Raw genomic sequence first — 20,692 nt, forward strand, 5'->3', positions numbered from 1 at the left:
AATATACAGGGACTGTCCCCAAGAATCTTTCATACTGGAAAAAGGAGAAAAAGATGGCCTTTTTCTTGTAATTTACTAAGATATTTGTAAACTGATGGAAACTCCTGTCTTGCCCGACTGAGATCTCTATCAGTTAACCATTTGTTTTCTTTCCTTTCCTTTGTCCTGGAGCAGCCAGAATCACACATATCCCACCTGGGGCGGGGGCATGTGCTAACTTGTATTTTGCCCTCAACTTGCCCCATGCTCCCTCATCAATCTTGCATGACAGAAAAAGGTAACTAAAGAACCAGAGCTAGCTGGTATTGAGAATAAATTAATACTCATGTCATGTGTGTTATGCCCAGAATTCGTGATCCCCAAATACCGCCAGGGAGCCGAGTCCGATGTAAAAGCAAAAGAGCCTTTATTCGAGCTAGCTCGAGCTCAATCCCCTACCTGCACTGACACAGCGGTGAGATACCGGGGAGAGAGGGCGAGTTTCAAAAGGACAAAGGTTTTACTGGGGCCTAGTGGCAGTTGGTGAGGTAATGGCTGCGGCCTCAGCTGATTGGCTGGGGAAGGGTCCTGGGGAAGAGTCCTGTTAGGCAGTTGAGGGGGGGGGGGTTACTCAAGGGGAGGAGGTGTGATCAAGGTGAAGGACAGGGAACAAGATGGAGTCGGCAGGCGTAGGCCCGCCCTTTCAATGTGGTTTGAATAGAGCTGTACTACTAAAACGAATTCACAGGTAACTTCCAACAAATTATCACAGTACAGTAAGTGTGTATTGGAGGTTGGGCTCCTTGTTTGGGGCCAAACTTTTCCTTTCTTTTCTATTTTTAACGTTTATTTATTTATTCTGAGAGAAAGAGAGCGTGCGCAGGGGAGATGCCATCCCGTGAATTCAGTCACGTTATTGCCTATGTGACTTATTACTGGGGTGTTTATAAGTTGAAACAGTATTTTCTCCAGCATTAAATAAGTTTGTAAACCTTTTGGGCCCCAGCTGAGGTGGATTTATCTTGAACTGACTGAAGCTTAAACGTCAGGTCTCCTCACTTACATAGGCCCCTTCCAAAGTCTTGGGAGGGACCCTCGCAATTCCTGTATGCATAATTTTGCATGTTTTGATGAGGCAGGATTTCCCAAAGTAGATGAGGTTCAGACCCTACAAGGCCTTGATTCACCCCTGGGTTTCAGGTAATTCTATCTCAGTAAGTTTTTTGAATGAAGCCTCTTAAGTTATGGATAAACCCTGAGTGAACACGTTAGCGGTGTGGTAAAGTCTATTTTGAATCTGAAATCCACCTCAAAGCCGTGCCAAGAGTTTATTAATAAGGTACCACTTTTTGAATGGTAGTAATAATCCTATTTCTTTCAGATGAAATCAGGAATGAAATCTATTATGGAAAACCAACTGTGGTTGATAATCCTAAATGTTAAGTATCGTTTTTTTTTTTTTCCTGACTTTAAAGTGCTTCTCCTTCATTCACCTACACAGGTCCAGACTGGTGGCTTATTTTAAAAAATTCACTTCATTGGTTCTAACAGTACGAGCTCCATGATTTTAGAAGCTGAAGGACTCTACGATGTAGAAAGGCTGTACCTTATCGGGATAGAGCACATTCACATGCTGGCTCGTCTGTGGCGCATCCGTATTATGCCAAGAACATAAGGTCTAAGGGAGAATAAGGACAATCTAAGCCTTACCCCTTTTGAATTATTGTTGAGAATATCATTGAGGTAGGTGTGGCCACCCTCTGAAGGCAAACTCGAGCCGCAGTCACAGACACGCCCTAACGCTCCCCCAGTCAACCGGCATCTGCTTCCTTTTAGACAGCTGTGTGCCCACAAACGTTGACACACTTGAGGATATTGTCATCGCTTTTTGGTATGTACTGGAAATCCTGGCAGCTTCTTCTCAGATTCAGAAAGGCATAAACGTTAAGGATGAAGATAACAACTCAGGGCTGTCCTTTTGGGGTGATTTAGGGTAACTCTTATTATTTTCCGTGTGTGGTAGTTCAAAAGCTTTGCCATAGTCATACCCAACTATTACTTTTCTTCTCCCAGCTGCATCTGATTCTTCCCACGTATATACCAAGGCATCTTCTTTCTCTGGGAAGCATGGTAGTTGCTCCTCCGCCCCATATCATTTCTTTAATACCTACCTCTATTAGGTATTTACTGCGCTCCGGCACTATGCTAAGACCTTTCGCTTGTGCTGCAAGTAAGACAATGTGTCTTAAACTCTTAGAATAGAGCCTGGCACGTGGGAAATGCTCCGGACGTGGCCCCTCACACGGCACTTCATTTTCGTTTTTCCAGCAACTCTTGTGATACAGGTAGTATTATCCTCATTTTGGGGATGAGGAAGTTGAAACTCAGAGACATCGGGTGACTTGCCTAGGTTCACACTGTCAATAAGTGACAGAACCACTTAAGAAGCTTCGCGAGTAATACAATTCCGCATTCCCTGGCACTAGGTAGGACCTGAATGACAACTGGCCTTTTGGGCGTCGTCCCTTGGAGTCAGCTTCTCCCTGGAATAGGACCTTTCGAGCAGGGAGCTCGTTTTCCCTATGCTTCTGGAGCTCCTGGCCATGCCACCTATGGGCATCCCCAGGCTTCCTGCTCACCGCCTGGTGCAAATATCACGTCGTCACTGCTAGGCACCCGCCCTGTGCCCAGCCTTATGCTAGGTGCTTTGCACATGCTCTTTCCTTTAATCCTCAAGTTGCCTTATGAGGTAAATGCTGCTAAAAAGACTCGGAGACTTAAGTTCGTTACTTAAGTCCCTTCACCAGGAAGTGACAGCCAGAATTCAGACCTAGGTCTGCCTGATTCCAGGGCCCTTGCTTCTTGGGCTGGTCCTCACTGCCAGAAACTCCTCTTCAAGGCTATTCTCAGAATTTTAATTAAAACATAGGCTCACCATTTCAGATTCTTTAGGCTTCGCCCAACCCCTGAGAAAGGATTTACGTGATGCCGTTAGATGTCTTGCATTGAGGAGCTTCACATGGGGAGTCATGTTCTCATGGCTCATGGACCTATGTAGATGAATAAAGGAAAGGGGTTATTCTATCCCCAAGTACTTCAAACATACCGGAGTAGGGCCTAGATCGCTCTACTTATTTCTTCAACTGTTTTCCTCTAAGGAGCCAGTTTTCCCTCCATGCCTTGGGATTCCAGCATAGAGAGTTTGGAGTTTGTCCTATTTGAAATTTATTGTCACTGCCTGCTTTGGACATTTTTTCAGCTAAAGCTGTTAGGATTTCAGTACATTCAGGGCAGTGGTGGCAAGCTTCCGTCCTCAAGTCTTCTCTGTCTCCTCAGTTAATAGAAAGGAAACGTAGCCCATCTGTCTGGACCTCTGTAGAAGAATTTGGAGGAAAAAAAATAACACGTAAGAAATGTTCCCTTATTTTGTGAGCTACCTTTAGTCTGTCCCGTTGCTCTGCAACAGAAAGCTTTTGCAAAAATACTTGAGTTTTCCTCTTCAAATAAGATACAGTTTTTTAAAAAACAAAAAAAAAATTTCTAGAACAGTATTTCTTCAACTTTGATTATGAGACAGTCTTGGAGGATAACTGTTGTTATGTTTTAGTCCCATCAAGATAAGCCCACGAATGTCCAAAAGCCAATAGACTGAGTCAGCACACCTTTTATCTGTAAAATGAGGGAATTGAACGGAAATGGAGATGATCTCTGGTGCAATGTCCACCGTTCGTTCGTATCGCAGTCTGTGGAAAAACAATTGCTGTCGGTCCAGCAGATGTAACCTGTCGGGTCAGTTCTCATTCTCCCCTTGGCTCAGGCACAATCGCTCCGTGAAGAAAAGGCGGCACTAAAGACAGGAGGAAATAGGATAATTTGGAGTGGCCTGTATTTTGTTTTCACTACAGGTAAACACGGGGCATTCATCTCAGCAGGAGGGCTGCCTGGTAAGAGGAAGCACTGAGCCGATGGGTATAAGGCCATGGGTGAGCTACCAGGAAAGAGGGGGGGACAGTGGGGGTAGAGCACTGAGATAGTTGGGGGGAAGGATAACAAACTACTAAATTGTTTTGGCTGCATAATTCTTCATAGTCTTTCTTAATAGGGAACCGGGGGTGGGCGCGGGGGGGGGGGGGTGGGGAGCGGTGGGCAGGGGAAGACACACACGTGGAAGAGCTTACTTGCACAGAGCCCACCAGTAAGCTTGTAGGTATTAATGCCATTGTTATTTTTTCAAAGCCAAAGGACATTCAGAGCCTCAAGGTTGAGGAACTGTGTTTAACCAGACATGTGACACTCACGTTCTTTCTCTTCATAACATTGTCTGACTGGATATTAACTAGTGTTACACAAACCCGACATGTTAATGGGCCTGAAAAAACGTAGAAGAATGGGCTGGAATAGGAAGAATAGGGGAGTTTCCAAGGCAAGAACAAAAATGCATGGCTCCCAGCCGCACCGCTAACTCCCTCTGACCTCCGTTGTGGAAGAGTTTGAATCTTCGCTCCCCTTTTCTCCACCTACTAACATGTTTGGTCTTCTGGCAACTGGTTCTCTATTTATCACAACGTGGTTCTTTTTTTTTTTTTTTTTTTTTTTCCAATTGAGATATAGTCCGCATAATAGAATATACAACATTATAAAGTATATAGTCCAATGGTATACTTTGATAGACAATAATCACTGCTAATTCCAGAACATTGTCATCACCCCCCTCAAAAGAAATACCATACCCATCAGCCTTTACTCCCCATTCTCCCCTCCTCCCAGGCCCCTGGCAACAAGTAATTTACCTTCTGCCCCTATGGATTTGCCTGTTCTGGACATTTCATCGAAATGTGTGTCTAGTTTCTTTCACAGAGCTTGTTGGCTTCAAGATTTATCCGGTTGTAGCATGTTTCAGTACTTCATTCTTTTTTTTAATGTTTCTTTATTTTTGAAAGAGAGCGCGCACACAAGCGGGGAAGGGGCAGAGACAGAGGGGGACAGAGGATCCAAAACCACAGAGCCTGATGTAGAGCTCGAACTCATGAACTGTGAGATGACGACCTGAGCCAAAGTCAGATGCTTAACCGACTGAGCCACCCAGGTGCTCCAATCACATTTTGTTCATCCATTCATGAGTTATTGGACATTTGGATTATTTTGACTTTTTGGCTCTTATGAATAATGCTGCTATGAGTATTCACGTACAAGTTTTTGTGTGGTCATATGTTTTTAATTCTCTTGGGTACATACCTACGAGTGGAATTGCTGGGTCATGTAGTAACTCTGTATTTAACCCTTTTGAGGAACTGCCAAACTGTTTTCCACAGTGACTACACCATTTTACATTCCCACCAATGTATGAAGATTCTGGTTTCCCCAAATCTTGCTACCACTTATCATTGTCTCTCTGTTCGATCATAGCCATCTTAGTGAGTGTAGAGTAGTATCTCATTGTAGCTTTGATTTATATTTCCCTAATGACCTAAGACATTGAGCATCTTTTCATGTGCTTATTGGCCATTCATGTATTTTCTTTGGCCAAATGTCTCTTCAAATCCTTTACCGATTGAAACATTTGATTATTTGTCTTTTTCCTGAGTTTTAAGAGTTCTTTATATATTCTGGGTATTCTGGATGCTAGACTTGTATCAGACATATGATAGTTTTGGGTTGTTTTTTTATTTTTAAATAAAGTCCAGTTTATCTATTTTTCCTTTGGTTTGTTGTGCTTTTGGTGTCATGTCTAAGAAACTGTTGCCTAAATCCAAGGTCATAAAGATTTCTCTCCTGAGAGTTTTATAGCTTGAGCTCTTCCATTTAGGTCTTTGACTCATTTTGAGTTAATATTTATATATGGTGTGAAGTGTAGGAATCCAACTACATTATTTTGTATGGGGATATACGGTTGTCCCAGCATCGTTTGAAAACACTAGTCTTCCCACATTGAATGGTGTTGGCACCCTTGTTGAAAATCAGTGGGCCATAAATGTGAGGATTTCTTCCTGGACTGTCAGTTCTGTTCCATCAGCTTACATGTCTGTTCTTATGCCAGTACCACACCGTGATTACTGTAGTTTTGAAGTAGGTTTTGAAACCAGGGCGTGTGAGTCTCCCCATTTTGTTGTTCGTTGTCAAAATCGTTTTGGAGCTCCTGGGTAGCTCAGTTGGTTAAGTGGCCGGCTCTTGATTTCAGCTCAGGTCATGACCTCATGGTTTGTGAGATGGAACCCCGTGTTGCCATCTGCACTGACAGCATGGAGCCTGCTTGGGATGCTCCCTCTCCTTCTCCCTCTGCCCCTCCCCTGCTCACACTTTTCCCCACTCACACTCGCTCATGTTTGCTCTTCTGCACGGGTGTGTATGCTCGCTGTCTCTCAAAATGAATAGATAAACTTTTTTTTTTTTTTTTAAAGATCACTTTGGCTATTCTCGGTCCCTTGAATTGACATACAGATTTTAGAATCAGCTTGCCAATTTTTGGAAAGAAGTCAGTTGGGGGTTTGATAGGGATTATACTGAAACCACAGTTCAATCTGGGGTATAGTGCCATTTTCACAATATTTTCTTCTGATCCGTGAACATGGCATATCTTTACATTTATTTCAATCTTCTTTAATTTCTTTCAACAACGTTTTGTGGTTTTTAGTGTGATTCTTGCACTTCTTTGGTTAAATGTTTTCCTAAGTATTTTATTCTTTTGAGTACTGTTATACATGGAATTGTTTTCTTAATTTCATCTTTGGAATAGTCATTGCTGATGTCTAGAAATAAAGCTAATTTTTACATATCGATCTTGTGTCCTGTAACCTTGCTGAACTCATTTATTAGTGCTAAGGTTTTTTTTTCTACATGCCCAGGAATACGTCTTGTGGTCTTCTAGTTACCCAGGAAGATGTTGGAGCATTTCAAAGTCCCTATGGGCATCTCATTTCTCAGCTTTTTCCTTTTAGGCTTTTTGTTTAGGCTATTTTTTGTCTTGTGATCAATTGCCTCACATAGCTGCCAGATTAAAACATTAATGTATAATTGTTTTCAAAAAATGCCCCTTGGGAAGAGGCTGTTTTAGCACTGTGCAGTTCTCAGTGAGGTCAAGGGCAAGGCTTTCAAGTGAAGTTTTTTAGGGACCCCACTAGACAGGTAAAACAATGACAGTTTGTTCTTTGGGAATGAGGCTTTAAGGAACTTCAGCTCCATTTTGTTCCCCTGGGATGTGGGCAATTTTTAAGGCTATCATCAGGATGGAGAGCAGAGGTTGAGGACAAGTTAAAACAACAGAGCTCACTGTTCTTATAGAAATTAGTAATTTTTTCTTTACTACATGCTCTCCGGGTTGCTGCAAGCCCATTGGGTAAAATTTCCAAAGTTCTGAGAAAGTTGATTTTGACCATTTTTGCTAGTTGTTGTTGTTGTTGTTGTTGTTGCTTTTACGGAAGGATGAATTTTCAGACGTCCTTCCTTTCTCATTTTCACTGATTCACCTGTAACAGGGCTTTAAAATCTCTAAAGTCTCAGGGCACCTGGGTGGCTCAGTTAACTGCCTGACTCTTGATTTCGGCTCAGGTCATGATCTTGCGGTCATGGGATCAAGTCCCATGTCAGGCTCTGCACTGGGCATGGAGCCTGCTTGGGATTCTCTCTGTCTCTCTTTTCCTCTGCCTCTCCTTCACTCATACTCTTGTACTCTCTCTCTCAAAAAATAGAATAAAAAAATAAGAAATGAAATCTCTAAAGTCTCAATGATCACAGGCTAATTAAATACTTAATCATGGGAGATGATTAGAGGAAAGGAATAAAAATAGAAAATGTAATTCTTAGAGAAGCTCTCCCAGATGGAGAGATGAAGTTCAGCAAAGTGTTTCTATATTTGATGCTCTCAAAGTTAAGTTTAAGGTAACGGCTATTTTAAACCCCCTTTTTTTTTCATACAAGTTAAATACAGGCTTTGGGGTCAGAACTGAGTTCAGATTCCATCTCTGCTTCTTGACTGGCTTGACAAACTGGGACAAATTATACAACCTCTCTGTACTTCAGTTTCCTCACTTGTAAAATGGGGTAATGATGTATCTATCACATAAGGTTCTTGTGAGGTTTAAATGTGAAATGCTGATCACAGATGCCCTATAGCTCAATAGTATTGGTTGTGATGATTATCCTTATAATTTTGCAAAAGTACAGTGATGATTCTTGAGCAGAGTCAACCTAAAGGCAGATTTTCTTTTCTTTCTTCCTGTTTCCTTCACTTTATTTTTGCTGTAAAGAACTGAGAAGAAAATCTACTCAGCGTTTTGGAATAAAAACTTGTGTCAAGCAGTGACAAAATGTTATTTATTCAACAAGCCTTCACGAAGTAACTAGTAAATAACAAGCACTCTGTCAGGCACAGGGACAAAAATGACAATAGAGTATGCTCCCTGCCCTCAAGGAGCTGGCAGTCCAGGAGATGGATAAGGAAACGGGATCATATGCCACCTAACAAAGGCTGTCATAGGAGAATACACATGGTGGGGGTATAGCTTCCACCATTTCCTCTTAGATTAATCCCTTTGTCTTTGGCCCCCAAACTGAGGAATTGGTCCTATTTTTGTCTTTAACCGGGTGTTTTAAACTGTGGAGTTTTTTACATTTCTAGAGATAAAGGAAAAGCACCTCGAATTATAGAGGACACTAGAAACAGTATTTCCTACAGAGCCTGGGCTTCCTACCAGCATAGTCACTTCTAGGGTTTTCAGCCCAAAAAGTTCTTTGGCATATCTTTGCTTTGCTGTCCACGTAAAAAAAAAAATTTTTTTTTTTCTCTTTCTGTTCTCCACTTTCTCGTCCAGAGAGCCGGGTAGTTCCCAAAGGAAGAGTGCTTTACAGAATCTAAGGGTGATTTATAGGCAAAGGCAGACAATGATTAGTTTTAACCTTCCAGTTCCATACCCCCAAAATGAACATAAACTTTCATGGTAGTCATTACTGGAAATGCAGATCATTTTAATTCCATTGCATTTTTCAGAATTATCAGTCGTAACCCTCTGTCAGCTGTTGAAGATTCCTATCTTTTTAAGTTGCCAGCATTAAAATATTTGTAAGTATTGCAACAATCTCATGGCTCATGAGATGATTTCTGATCTTTTTTGTTGTCATCAAAAGATTAAGTATTTTGCGTTTTGGTTAAAAAGTCGTAATTTAAATTTTGACTGGGTTATTGAAATAAGCATTTTTAGCAAAGAAAAAACGTATATGGGCAAGATAGCCTGCAGAGGAAGGAGTAGTATTGAAGAACACGTAACAGACATGGGACTTGTAGATGTAGGTAGAAATACCATTTATCTCAAAATGGAAAGTGGAGTAAGGTGTATATTAAAAGAAAAAAAGACTAATCAAGAGAGGTGGATGCAATTGAGAATGAAAATGAGGATAAGAGTAAAAAGGATTGTACTGTTGAGCACCAAGGTGATTAATTTGATGATGCACATAAAATGTCTTCATTGGGAGTTTTCTGAAATTATTGTCCGTAGCAAGAAAACTCTTGAGCTGACTTGACAAAGAAGCCAGAATTGAAGTAATCACATGTTGTTAAGTATCTTTTTAGGTACAGAATTTTTATCCTTGGGTTCAAATCACGCATGTTTGGGCTTTCTCCTTCAGAGACATGGGATCAACACAGGTGTCACTTACAACAGTTGAGAGCATCCTCATGATGACCCTTGAATTGGAAACACTGTAAGTTGATTTTTCTTATGTGTATTTTCACTTAGTTGTTTATTTAGATTTGTTTTATTGTTTTCTTAAGTCAGGTTTATTGAGGTATAAAATTTACTCTTTTTAAGCATACAGTTTGATGAGTTTTGACAAACGTGTAGTTATGTAACCACCACCACATTTGAGACGTAGACCATTTCTGTCACCCCAAAAGGCCCCTATGTGCCTTTGCAGCCAATCCCCTTTTGTCACCACCAGCCCTGGCAACCACCAACCTAATTTTTGTCCCTGTAGTTTTGCCTTTTCCACAGTGTCTTATAAATGAAATCATACAAGGGGCACCTGGGTGGCTCAGGCAGTTAAGCGTCCGACTTCAGCTCAGGTCATGATCTCGCGGTTCGTGAGTTCAAGCCCTGCATCGGACTCTGTCCTGACAGCTCAGAGTCTGGAGCCTGCTTCGGATTCTGTGTCTCCCTGTCTCTCTACCCCTTCCCCATTTGCACTCCATCTCTCTCTCTCTCTCTCTCAAAAAGAAATGAACATTACAAAAAATAAATAAATGAAATCATACAGTATGCAGTCTTCTGGGATTGGTTCCTTTCAGCATAATCCTTTTGAGATTCATCCATGTTTGGTTTTTTTTTTTTAACTTTTTTAACGTTTGTTTATTTTTGAGAAACAGAGAGCATAAGCAGGAGAGGGGCAGAGAGAGAGAGAGAGAGAGAGAGACACACACACAGAACCCGAAGCAGGCTCCAGGCTCTGTCAGCGCAGAGCCCAATACAGGGCATGAACCTGCGGAACATGAGATCATGGCCTGAGCCAAAGTCGGTCACTTGTCTGACTGAGCCACCCAGGCACCCCAGAGACTCGTCCATGTTTTTGCACATGTCAGTAGTTCATTTCCTTTTTATTGCCGAGTAGTATTGCAGTTGTGAGGATATACCAGTTTGTTTATGCGTTCATCAGTTAATGGGCATTTGAGTTGTTTCTAGCTTTTTGGCCTTTATGAATAAAGTTGCTTAAAACACTTACATGCAGGTCTTCGTATGAGCATATGTTTTCATTGGGGGAGGGGGGGAGGTGGTAAAATACCTAATGGCAGGATTGCTACATCATATGCTAAGTGTATATTTAACTTTTTAAGAAACTGCTTACCTGTTTTCTAAAGTGGATGTACCATTTTGCATTCCAGCCAGCAGTATATGAGATCTTCTATGTATCCTTTCTTCTAATGTCTTTATCTATTTTTCATAAGGTGAATGTTGGCCCTAAAATTGAGTTGGGAAGTATTCCCCTCTCTTCAATTCTCTAGTACAGTTTGTGCAGAGTTGGCATTATGTTTTCCTTAAATGTTTGCTAGAATTCACCAGTGAAGCCATGTGGGCTTGAAGCTTTCTTTGTGAGAAAGTGTTAAACTACAGATTTTATTTTTGTAATAGTGCTACTTAAATTACATACTTATTTTTTGGAGTAGTTCATGTCTTTCAGGGAATCTATTTCATCTGGAAGTTATTGACATAAAGTATTTTATACTATTCCCTTATTATCCTTTTAGTATCTGTAGAATTGTAGTGATGTCATTCCTCTCATTTTTGATATTGATAATTTGTGTCTTCTCTTGTCTTTTCTTGATAAATCTGGCCAGAAGTTTATCAGTTTTACTTATCTTCTCTAAAAAGTGCCTTTTCATTACACTGACTTCTCTATTTTTGTTTTCCTTTTTAAAAATTTCTGCTTTGATCTTTATCATTCCATTTTCTCTCCTTACTCAGTGATGAATTTCCTTTTCATTTTCTAGTTTCTTAAAAGTGGACACTGGGGAAGATGAATACTATATGAGCAACATCCCACATGTTGACATGTGTTTTCAGTTTCAGTCGGTACAAAATAGTTTTTAATATCCATTTTGACTTATTTGACCAATAGGGTTCCTTAGGAGTGTGTTGGTTAGTTTCTACATATTTGGGGATTTTACAGATCTGTTAATTTGTTATTTAATTCCATTGTGGTCACAGAACAACATGTTGGATGACTGAAATCCTTTTAAATTTATTGAGGCTTGTTTTATAGCCAATGAATTCTGGTACTAGATGAGAATATGGTCTATTTGGATAAATATTATGTGCCCACTTGAAGAAAAATATGTAGTCTGCTGATTTGGTGTGGAGTATTCTATAAATGTCAACTAGGTCAAGTAGGTTGGTAGTATTTTTCAAGTCTGATGTATCATTACTCATTTTCTATATATTTTTTCTGTCAATTATTGAGAGAGGGATATTGAAATCTCCAACTCTAATTGTGTACTTATGTGTCTCTCTTTCCTATTCTCCTTAATATATTTGGAAGTTGTGTTATCAGATACATAAATTTTTAAGTGATGTCTTTTCTATTAGTTGACATTTCTATCACCATGGAATAACCTCATTTATCCCTGGTAATATCTTCGCTTTGAAATTGACTTTGTCCTATAGTAAATATAGCCACTCAAGGTTTCGTTTGATTAGTGTTAGCAAAGCATAAGTTCTTCCATATTTTTAACCTACTTATATCTTTGTATTGAAGATGAATCTTATAGACAGCATATAGTTGGCTTTTGCTTTTTTATCCGGTATGACAACTCTATCTTTTAATTAGGTGATTACACCATTTATAGTTAATGTAATTATTTATATGATTACATTCAAAGCTACTGTCTACTCTTTTCTATGTATCCCATCTGTTCTTTGTTTCTTTTTCTTTTTCTTCCTGCTCTTGGGTTGATTTAGTACGTTTTATTATTTTTTGGTGGGGGGATAAATAGTTACAACTCAGGTTTTGTTATTTTAGTAGCTGTTTAATGGTTTGTAATGTTCATGTTTAACTTATCACAGTCTATCTTCAAATGATATTATATGATTTCATGAATAGTATAAGAACCTTACAATAAATAGTGTACTTCCATTGATCCCCTCCTGACCTTTGTGCTATTGTTCTCATACATTTTACTTTTAGCACACCATATTATTTTTTTTTGTTTAAATAGTCAATTATCTTTTTTTATTTTTTTATTTTTTTATTTTTGAGAGAGACAGAGTGCCAGTGGGGGAGGGGCAGAGAGAGAGGGAGACACAGAATCTGAAGCAGGCTCCAGGCTCTGAGCTGTAGACACAGAGCCTGATGTGGGGCCTGAAATCACAGACTGTGAGATCATGACCTGAGCTGAAGTCAGATGCTTAACTGACTGAGCCACCTGGGTGCCCCTCAATTATCTCTTTTATTGAAGTATATATAGATCATGTAATATTAAATTAGTTTCAGGTGTGCAACACAGTGATCACCACAATAAGTATATTACAGTGTTATTGACTATATTCCCTATGCTGTACTTTTCATCTGGTGACTTATTTATTTTATAACTGCAAGTTTGTACCTCTTAACCCTTTTCACTCATTTTGTCCATATCCCCAGTTTGTTCTCCATATTTACAAGTGTTTTCTCTTTTTTGTTGTTGTTTATTCATTCATTTGGTTTTTTTTGTTTATTTTTTGTTTATTTTTTACCTTGTTTTATTTTTTATTTTTTAAAATTTACATCCAAATTAGTTAGCATATAGTGCAACAATGATTTCAGGAGTAGATTCCTTAGTGCCCCTTACCCATTTAGCGCATCCCCCCTCCCACAACCCCTCCAGTAACCCTCAGTTTGTTTTCCATATTTATGAGTCTCTTCTGTTTTGTCCCCCTCCCTGTTTTTAGATTATTTTTGTTTCCCTTCCCTATGTTCATCTGTTTTGTCTCTTAAAGTCCTCCTATGAGTGAAGTGATGTGATTTTTGTCTTTCACTGACTAATTTCACTTAGCATAATACCCTCCAGTTCCATCCATGTAGTTGCAAACGGCAAGATTTCATTCTTTTTGATTGCCAAGTAATACTCCATTGTATACATATACCACATCTTTCATCCATTCATCCATCAATGGACATTTGGGCTCTTTCCATACTTTGGCTATTGTTGATAGTGCTGCTATAAACATTGGGTGCACATGCCCCTTCAAATCAGCATTTTTGTATCCTTTGGTTAAATGCCTAGTAGTACAATTGCTGGGTTGTAGGGTAGTTCCATTTTTAACTTTTTAAAAACCTCCATACTGTTTTCCAGAGTGGCTACAGCAGTTTGCATTCCCACCAGCAGTGCAGAAGGGTTCCCCTTTCTCCACATCTGTTGTTTCCTGACTTATTAATTTGAGCCATTCTGACACATGTGAGGTGGTATCTCATTGTGATTTTGATTTGTATTTCCTTGATGATGAGTGATATTGCGCATCTTTTCATGTGTCTGTTAGCCTTCTGGATGTCTTCTTTGAAAAACTGTCTATTCATGTCTTCTGCCCTTTTCTTAACTGGATTATGTATTTGATTTTTTGGGTGTTGAGTCCTTTATATATTTTGGATACTAGCCCTTTATCAGATTATGTCATTTGCAACTATGTTCTCCCATTTCATCAGTTGCCTTTTAATTTTGTTGATTGTTTCCTTTGCTGTACAGCTTTTTATCTTTTTTTAATGGATGTTTATTTTTGAGAGAGAGAGCACAAGAGTGGGGTAGGGGCAGAGAGTGAGTGAGGGAGACAGAGGATCTGAGCAGGCTCCGCACTGTCAACAGAGAGTCAATGCGGAGCTCGAACTCACAAACCGCGAGATTATGACCTGAGCTGAAGTCAGAAGCTTAAGCGACTGAGACACCCAGGTGCCCCAGAAGGTTTTTATCTTGATGAGGTCCCAATAATTCATTTAAAAAAATGTTTGTTTGTTTATGTTTATTTTTGAGAGAGAGAGACAGAGTGCAAGCAGGGGAGGGGCAGAGAGAGAGAGGGAGACACAGCATCTGAAACAGGCTCCAGGCTCCAAGCTGTCAGCACAGAGCCTGACACGGGGCTCAAAGTCACGAACTGTAAGATCATGATCTGAGCCAAGTCAGATACTTAACCAACTGAGCCACCCAGGTGCCCCTATTCATTAATTAATTAATTAAGAACATGGACACACACATACATGTATGCATGGGGGGGAGCAGAGAGAGAGGGAGAGAGAGAATCTCAAGTGGAGAGAGAATCCTGATGCGGGGTTCAATCCACGACCCTGAGATCACGACCTGAGCCAACACCAAGAGTCAGGCATTCAACCCGCTAAGCCACCCAGGCACTCCTCAGTAGTTCCTTTGTACTTCTGTTTCCCTTGCCTCTGGAGACATGTCTAGTAAGAAGTTGCTTTAGCTGAGATCAAAGAGGTTTCTGCCTGTGTTCTCCTCTAGGATTTTGATGGTTTCCTGTCTCACATTTAGGTCTTTCATCCATTTTGAATTTATTTTTGTGTATGGTGTAAAAAAGTGGTTTAGTTTCATTCTTCTGCATGTTACGGTCCGGTTTTCCCAACACCATTTATTGCGAAGACTATCTTTTTTCCATTGGATATTCTGCCTTATGGAAGATTAGTTGACCATATATTTGTGGCTCCGTTTCTCGGTTCTCTATTCTATTCTATTGATCTATGTGTCTGTTTTTGTGCAGTACCATACTGTCTTGATGATTACAGCTTTGTAATACAGTTTGAAGTCCAGAATCATGATGCCTCCAGCTTTGTTTGTTTGTTTTTTCGCAACATTATAATTCGGGGTCTTTTCTTGTTCCATCCAAATTTTAGAATTGTTTCTTCTAGCTCTGTGAAAAATACTGGTGTTTGATAGGGATTGAATTGAATGTGTAGTTTGCTTTGAGTAGTATAGACATTTTAACAATATTTGTTCTTCCAATCCTTGAGCATGGGATGTTTTTCCATTTCTTTCTGTCTTCTTCAATTTATTTTCATAAGCGTTCTATTGTTTTCAGCATACAGATCTTTTACCTCTTTGATTAGGTTTATTCCTAGGTATCTTATGGTTTTTGGTGTATTTTTTTTTTAATTTTAGAGACAGAGTGTACAAGTTGGGGAGAGGGGCAGAGGAGAGAGAGAGAGAGAGAGAGAGGGAGAAAATCTTAAGAGAATCTTAATCTAATCCATGCTGAGCGTGGAGCCTGACACAGGGCTCGATCTCAGGACCCTGAGATCCTGAGCCGAAATCAAGAGTAGGATGCTTCATTGACTTAGCCCATCCAGGCACCCCTTGTTTGTTTGTTTTTTTCTGAGATTCTACATATAAGTGAAATCATATAGTGAAATGATATACATACATATAGTGAAGTGAAATGATAACCTATATAGTTACCAGTTCTAATGTTCTTCATTCCTTTGTGTGGATCCACATTTCCGTCTGCTATCCTTTTCTTTTCCTTCTGCTTAAAAATACTTTCTTTGGGGGCACCTGGGTGGCTCAGTCAGTTAAGCATCCAACTCTTGATTTTGGCTCAGGTCATAGTCTCACAGTTTGTGAGCTCAAGTCCCGCGTTGGGCTTTGCTTGGGATTCTCTGTCTCCTCAGTGCTCTTTCCCCCTTGCACACGCCTACTGCACGTGCCCTCTCTCTCTGTCTCTCAAATAAACATTAAAAAAAATACTTCCTTTGGCATTTCTACAGTGTAAGCCTGCTAATGATGAATTCTTCCAGCTCTTGTATGTCTCAGATAGTCTTTATGTTGCTTTTATTTTTGAAAGCTTTGGGTATAGAATTCTAGCTTGATAGCTATTTGGTCCCCCTCTCCTTTTCACTGCTTGAAAGATGTTGCCCCACCGAGTTCTGGCTTACATTATTTCCAGCAAGAAATATGTTGTCATTGTTATATCTTTGTTGCTCTGTATGTCGTGTGTGGTTTTGTTCCTTTGGCTGCTTTTAAGATTTGCTCTTTATCGCTGGCTTTGACCAGTTCCATTATGATGTGCCGTGGTGTAGTTTTATCCGTGTTTAATGGATTAAACTAAACATGTAGTTTAATCCATGTTGTGCTCAGAGTTCATTGACCTTCCTGGATTTGTGAGTTTATAGGGTTTACTTATTTGGAAATGTGGGGGCTATTATTTTTTCAAATTTATTTTATATCTCCTCTCCTTCGTGGACTCTAAGTATACATATATTAGGCCACTTGAAGTTGTTGCACGATTCATTGAGTTAAGTAGAGGCATGGGGTTTTTTTCCATATGTGAAATACTGTTATAATAACTTTTTTAAATGTCCTTGTCTGCTAATTGTAGCATTTGTGTAGATTATGGATTAGTTTTTGATTGATTGCTTTTAAAAAAAAAAAAATTTAACATTTATTTATTTTTAAGACACAGAGAGTGATCAGGGAAGGGGTAGAGAGAGAGGAAGATAAATCTGAAGCAGGTTCCAGACTCCGAGCTCTCAGCACAGAGCCTGATGTGGGGCTCAAACCCATGAACCACGAGATTATGACCTGAGCCAAAGTTGATTGCTTTTTATCCTCAGTATGGGCCATATTTCAGATTTATTCAAACTCTTAGAAGTCTACCCTGTTTCTGTGTGCCCTCCACCCAAAGTGAGACTTTTGGCTTGGAAGGAGTTACCTGTGTATTAAACTACTGATCCGTGTCACCCAGTTCTAATCTCTATCTCATTCTAAGGATACCATACCCCATGCCATCCTTACCTTTCTGTTGGGCACCTCTTTCCTTCTATCTGTGTATTTATAATATTCAAGAGCAGCAGTTGGCCAACTGGTCCCTACCCAACCATCCAGGCCATGTGCCTCAAGAATTCCTTTTTGCACAGCCCTGTGATGACTTTGGCCCGCCTCTTCTACCTACTCAAGTAACTCCTTTACCACTAATTTAATTCTCTGTGTTTCCATTTATAGGATATTACCTAGCCGTATGGCCTGCTGTCTCTGCCAAGTTAAAAATACTATTGAGGTTGTCTGTAAGACAGTCAAGCTACATTGTGACAGTGCATGTCTGACAAATGGCACACGTTGTGGTAAGTCCTAATTGCCTGATGATAAATTTGTAAATTTTTATTTTATTTGTGGTTTAACTTTTATTTTTAATCAACAATGATAATTTTTTTTAATATTTATTCAGTTTTGAGAGAGAGAGCATTCACGTGCGTGAGCTGGGAGGGGGCAGAGAGTGAGTGAGGGGGACAGAGAATCCGAAGCAGGCTCTACACTGACAGCAGCAAGCCCCATGCGGGGCTGAACTGTGATATCATGACCTGAGCCAAAGTCGGATGCTTAACTGACTGGGCCACCCAGGCACCCTAACAATGGTAAATTTTTAAACTAATGATGTCATTGCATTATTTTTACTCATTCAGAGTTCAGATCCCTAAATTTCTAAGAACTATTCCTTTGTTAAAAGTCAGATTCTCAGTTACATTATTAAGTCCACTACCCCAAAATGAAAACCTGTTCACATAGTGCATCACAGTTTATAAGCTGATTTTACGTGCGTTAGGTCTCAGGTGCCCTTTGTCTTATAGGACAGGTGGAGATACCTTTTTGTTTATTTTGTTGTTTTTATAAGTGTGTAAGAGTACAAGTGATGCTGATTTCTGAAAAAGTTTTCTTTGGAGCCTCTGTGTTTCTGTTCCCTAACCAGAAGCTGCTACCCAACCGTTCTAACGGATGAGAGGGCTCTTCTATTCTTGGGCTGTCCAACTCTTGTTCTGAATCTTAAGCTTTTCTATCCAAAACACAGGTGCTTTTAGGTATTTTTCTGTTCTTAGGTTTTATTGGCACTAACTTGGTGACTTCCAAAATGTGCTTTTGCACCTGGATAGCTTGAATATGGGTCCCTGTCAATGGTCTAGGGCACAGCATAAATTACACTTTGCTACTTCTATAAGTAGTGTTGCTTACTTTCCAAAACAAGGTTTTACCAATTTTCTTACTCCCTTCTCCCTTAGAGGTGGGCAGAATAGGCTTTTTTTTTTTATCTCCTTTGACAGGCGAGGAAAAATGAGATCAGAGGTGCCTTAGCCTACACTCAAGTCTCCTCTCCCGTTTTGGGCGCTCCGCCAGCCCGCTGCTCCTCCTCTCTCGTGACCTTTGTAACCTCCTCCTCTGACTCTCCCCAGCACCACGAAAAATACGTTTAATTCTTCTGGAAAAACCCAGCTGCACAGTGCTGTTCAGTGTACACAAGCTGTACGCTTGACCTTCATGTAGTTGGAAGCTCTGGATGGTTCTCTCAGTAAAGCTAGAAATCTGGAAATGAAAGGAAATGAAAGCAAAGTAGGCGTTTGACCAAAGTTTCTTTATCCCTTCTGCATTTTAAAACCTCAAGTATCATTCCGTTGATTTTTTGGAACGCCCCACAGTGGTATCTCTCTCATACCTGGAAAATCTCTTAACCTATACCCCACATCTCTGCCCAAATTGAAGCAAAGAACCAGGGTGGACTTAGCGGGTCTCGTTTTTAGTTTTTTCTGTCTAGAGCTTATGTTACCGGAGGTGCGATATAGGGGAGCAGGGACCAAACAAAGGAATTGGTGGGTGGGCGGAGAGGGCGTGTCCAGATGAGGACCTGCTAGTGACGGGTGTTGTCCCGTGCATATGTGATGGTAGCAAGAACTCAAGCCCACTGAAGACGTAGAAGGAGGAAGACTCGTGCTCCCTCTGCCCCCGAAGCAGGACAGGGTGGGGTATGTGAATGCCAGGAGTCGCACTAGAGCTGCACACAGTTTAGCCGGGTATCTTCCAGCCTTGGCTTTTCTTGAGGCCTGGGCAATCGGCCCTTAGGGACCAATGGAATAACTCTAAATATAGTTATTCACACTATGGAATGTTCTGAGGAAATAGCTACTTTTTCAAAAAACATCTTTTTCTCCTTTGGTTGTTGCCAATCGTAGGTCCAAGTTTGAGTTCGTCTCCTCTCTAAATGGCGCTCAAGTATTTGCTGATTCTTAATTTGCTTGACTGGGATGTATGACTGTGCATTGACAAAGAGCTGTGCTATCAGTCTTTCATTATCAAAACTCATGTCTCCTTCTTCTTCGACAGATCAGGAAGTATACCTAAGGAATGCAGAAGGATCATTCATGAAGGTATTGAAAGCTCGAAAGAAGAGCGCCAGCACGGAGCTGACTATTGAGCCACAGAAGGCATCCTCAGACATAGATCGTGTCAGTTTGTCAGCCTTTATGAATGAGCAGCTAGACTTCAATGACAAAAGTGATGTCATTAGTGCACTGAATTACATATCGCCTTATTTCTCGGAGGGCAATCTAGAAGACGTAGAATCGACGCTGTTACCGTTCATTAAATTTCTGTTTTCAAATGTGCAAGAGGGAGACAAGCCCGTGGGTCACTCGATGAACGACACAGGGGACCCTTCTCTGAAACCTGGATCCAACAATTCAACTTACAAGAATGAACTGAGAAAACTCTACTTTCTGGAAAATTTGTTAGATGCAGAAATTCAGGAAAAAATTGATGAGGTGAAAAAGAAAGCAAAAATGGCCATGCTTATACATTCCAGCCTTTTAGGTCCCAAGTTTAAACGTCAAATCTTTCCAAAGAAATGGGAAACTGCCCAACCGCAGGAGAAGAGCCTAGACAACGTTGAGAGTGTGGGGAAAAAGTTCCTGAGAGTGAACAAGGTCATCAAGGGCCCAAAGGGCATACGGAAAAGGCACTTAAAAGAACTGAGACGTCAGAACATCCAGAGGAAACAGAACGCCCAGCCGTCTGTGGAGAACATGGCCAAGGAAAGAAGGCTCAGGAGACCATCCCCATGGGAGCTTCACGTGGCGCACAGGCCCAGCAAATTAGTGGGAAGCTCCTTCAAGACAGAGCCTTCGTTCGTAGATGAGCACAAGGCAGCGGTCCATTCTTTCATGAAGCAATACTCTTTGGACAGGCCTTCTGCCACCCCCGCTCCCAAGGAAAGAAGCCTCAGGAGACCATCCCCAGGGGAGCTTCACGTGGCGCACAGGCCCAAAAATTAGTGGGAAGCTCCTTCAAGACAGAGCCTTCGTTCGTAGATGAGCACAAGGCAGCGGTCCATTCTTTCATGAAGCAATACTATTTGGACACACCTTATGCCACCCCCACTCCCAAGGAAAGAAGGCTCAGGAGACCATGGCCAGGGGAGCTTCACGTGGCGCACAG

The 20,692-nt window shown here is 40.7% G+C and overlaps 1 pseudogene; it reads left to right on the forward strand.

Annotated features, from left to right (window-relative positions):
- LOC124513580 (leucine-rich repeat-containing protein 37A2-like) overlaps positions 1 to 20,692 on the forward strand; it is an 83,255-nt pseudogene that overhangs the window by 55,491 nt on the left and 7,072 nt on the right.

Source organism: Lynx rufus, unplaced genomic scaffold, assembly GCF_022079265.1.
Source record: "Lynx rufus isolate CCGP_SWC_20201006 ecotype Redwood Valley unplaced genomic scaffold, mLynRuf1.p SCAF_18, whole genome shotgun sequence".
NCBI lineage: Eukaryota > Metazoa > Chordata > Mammalia > Carnivora > Felidae > Lynx > Lynx rufus.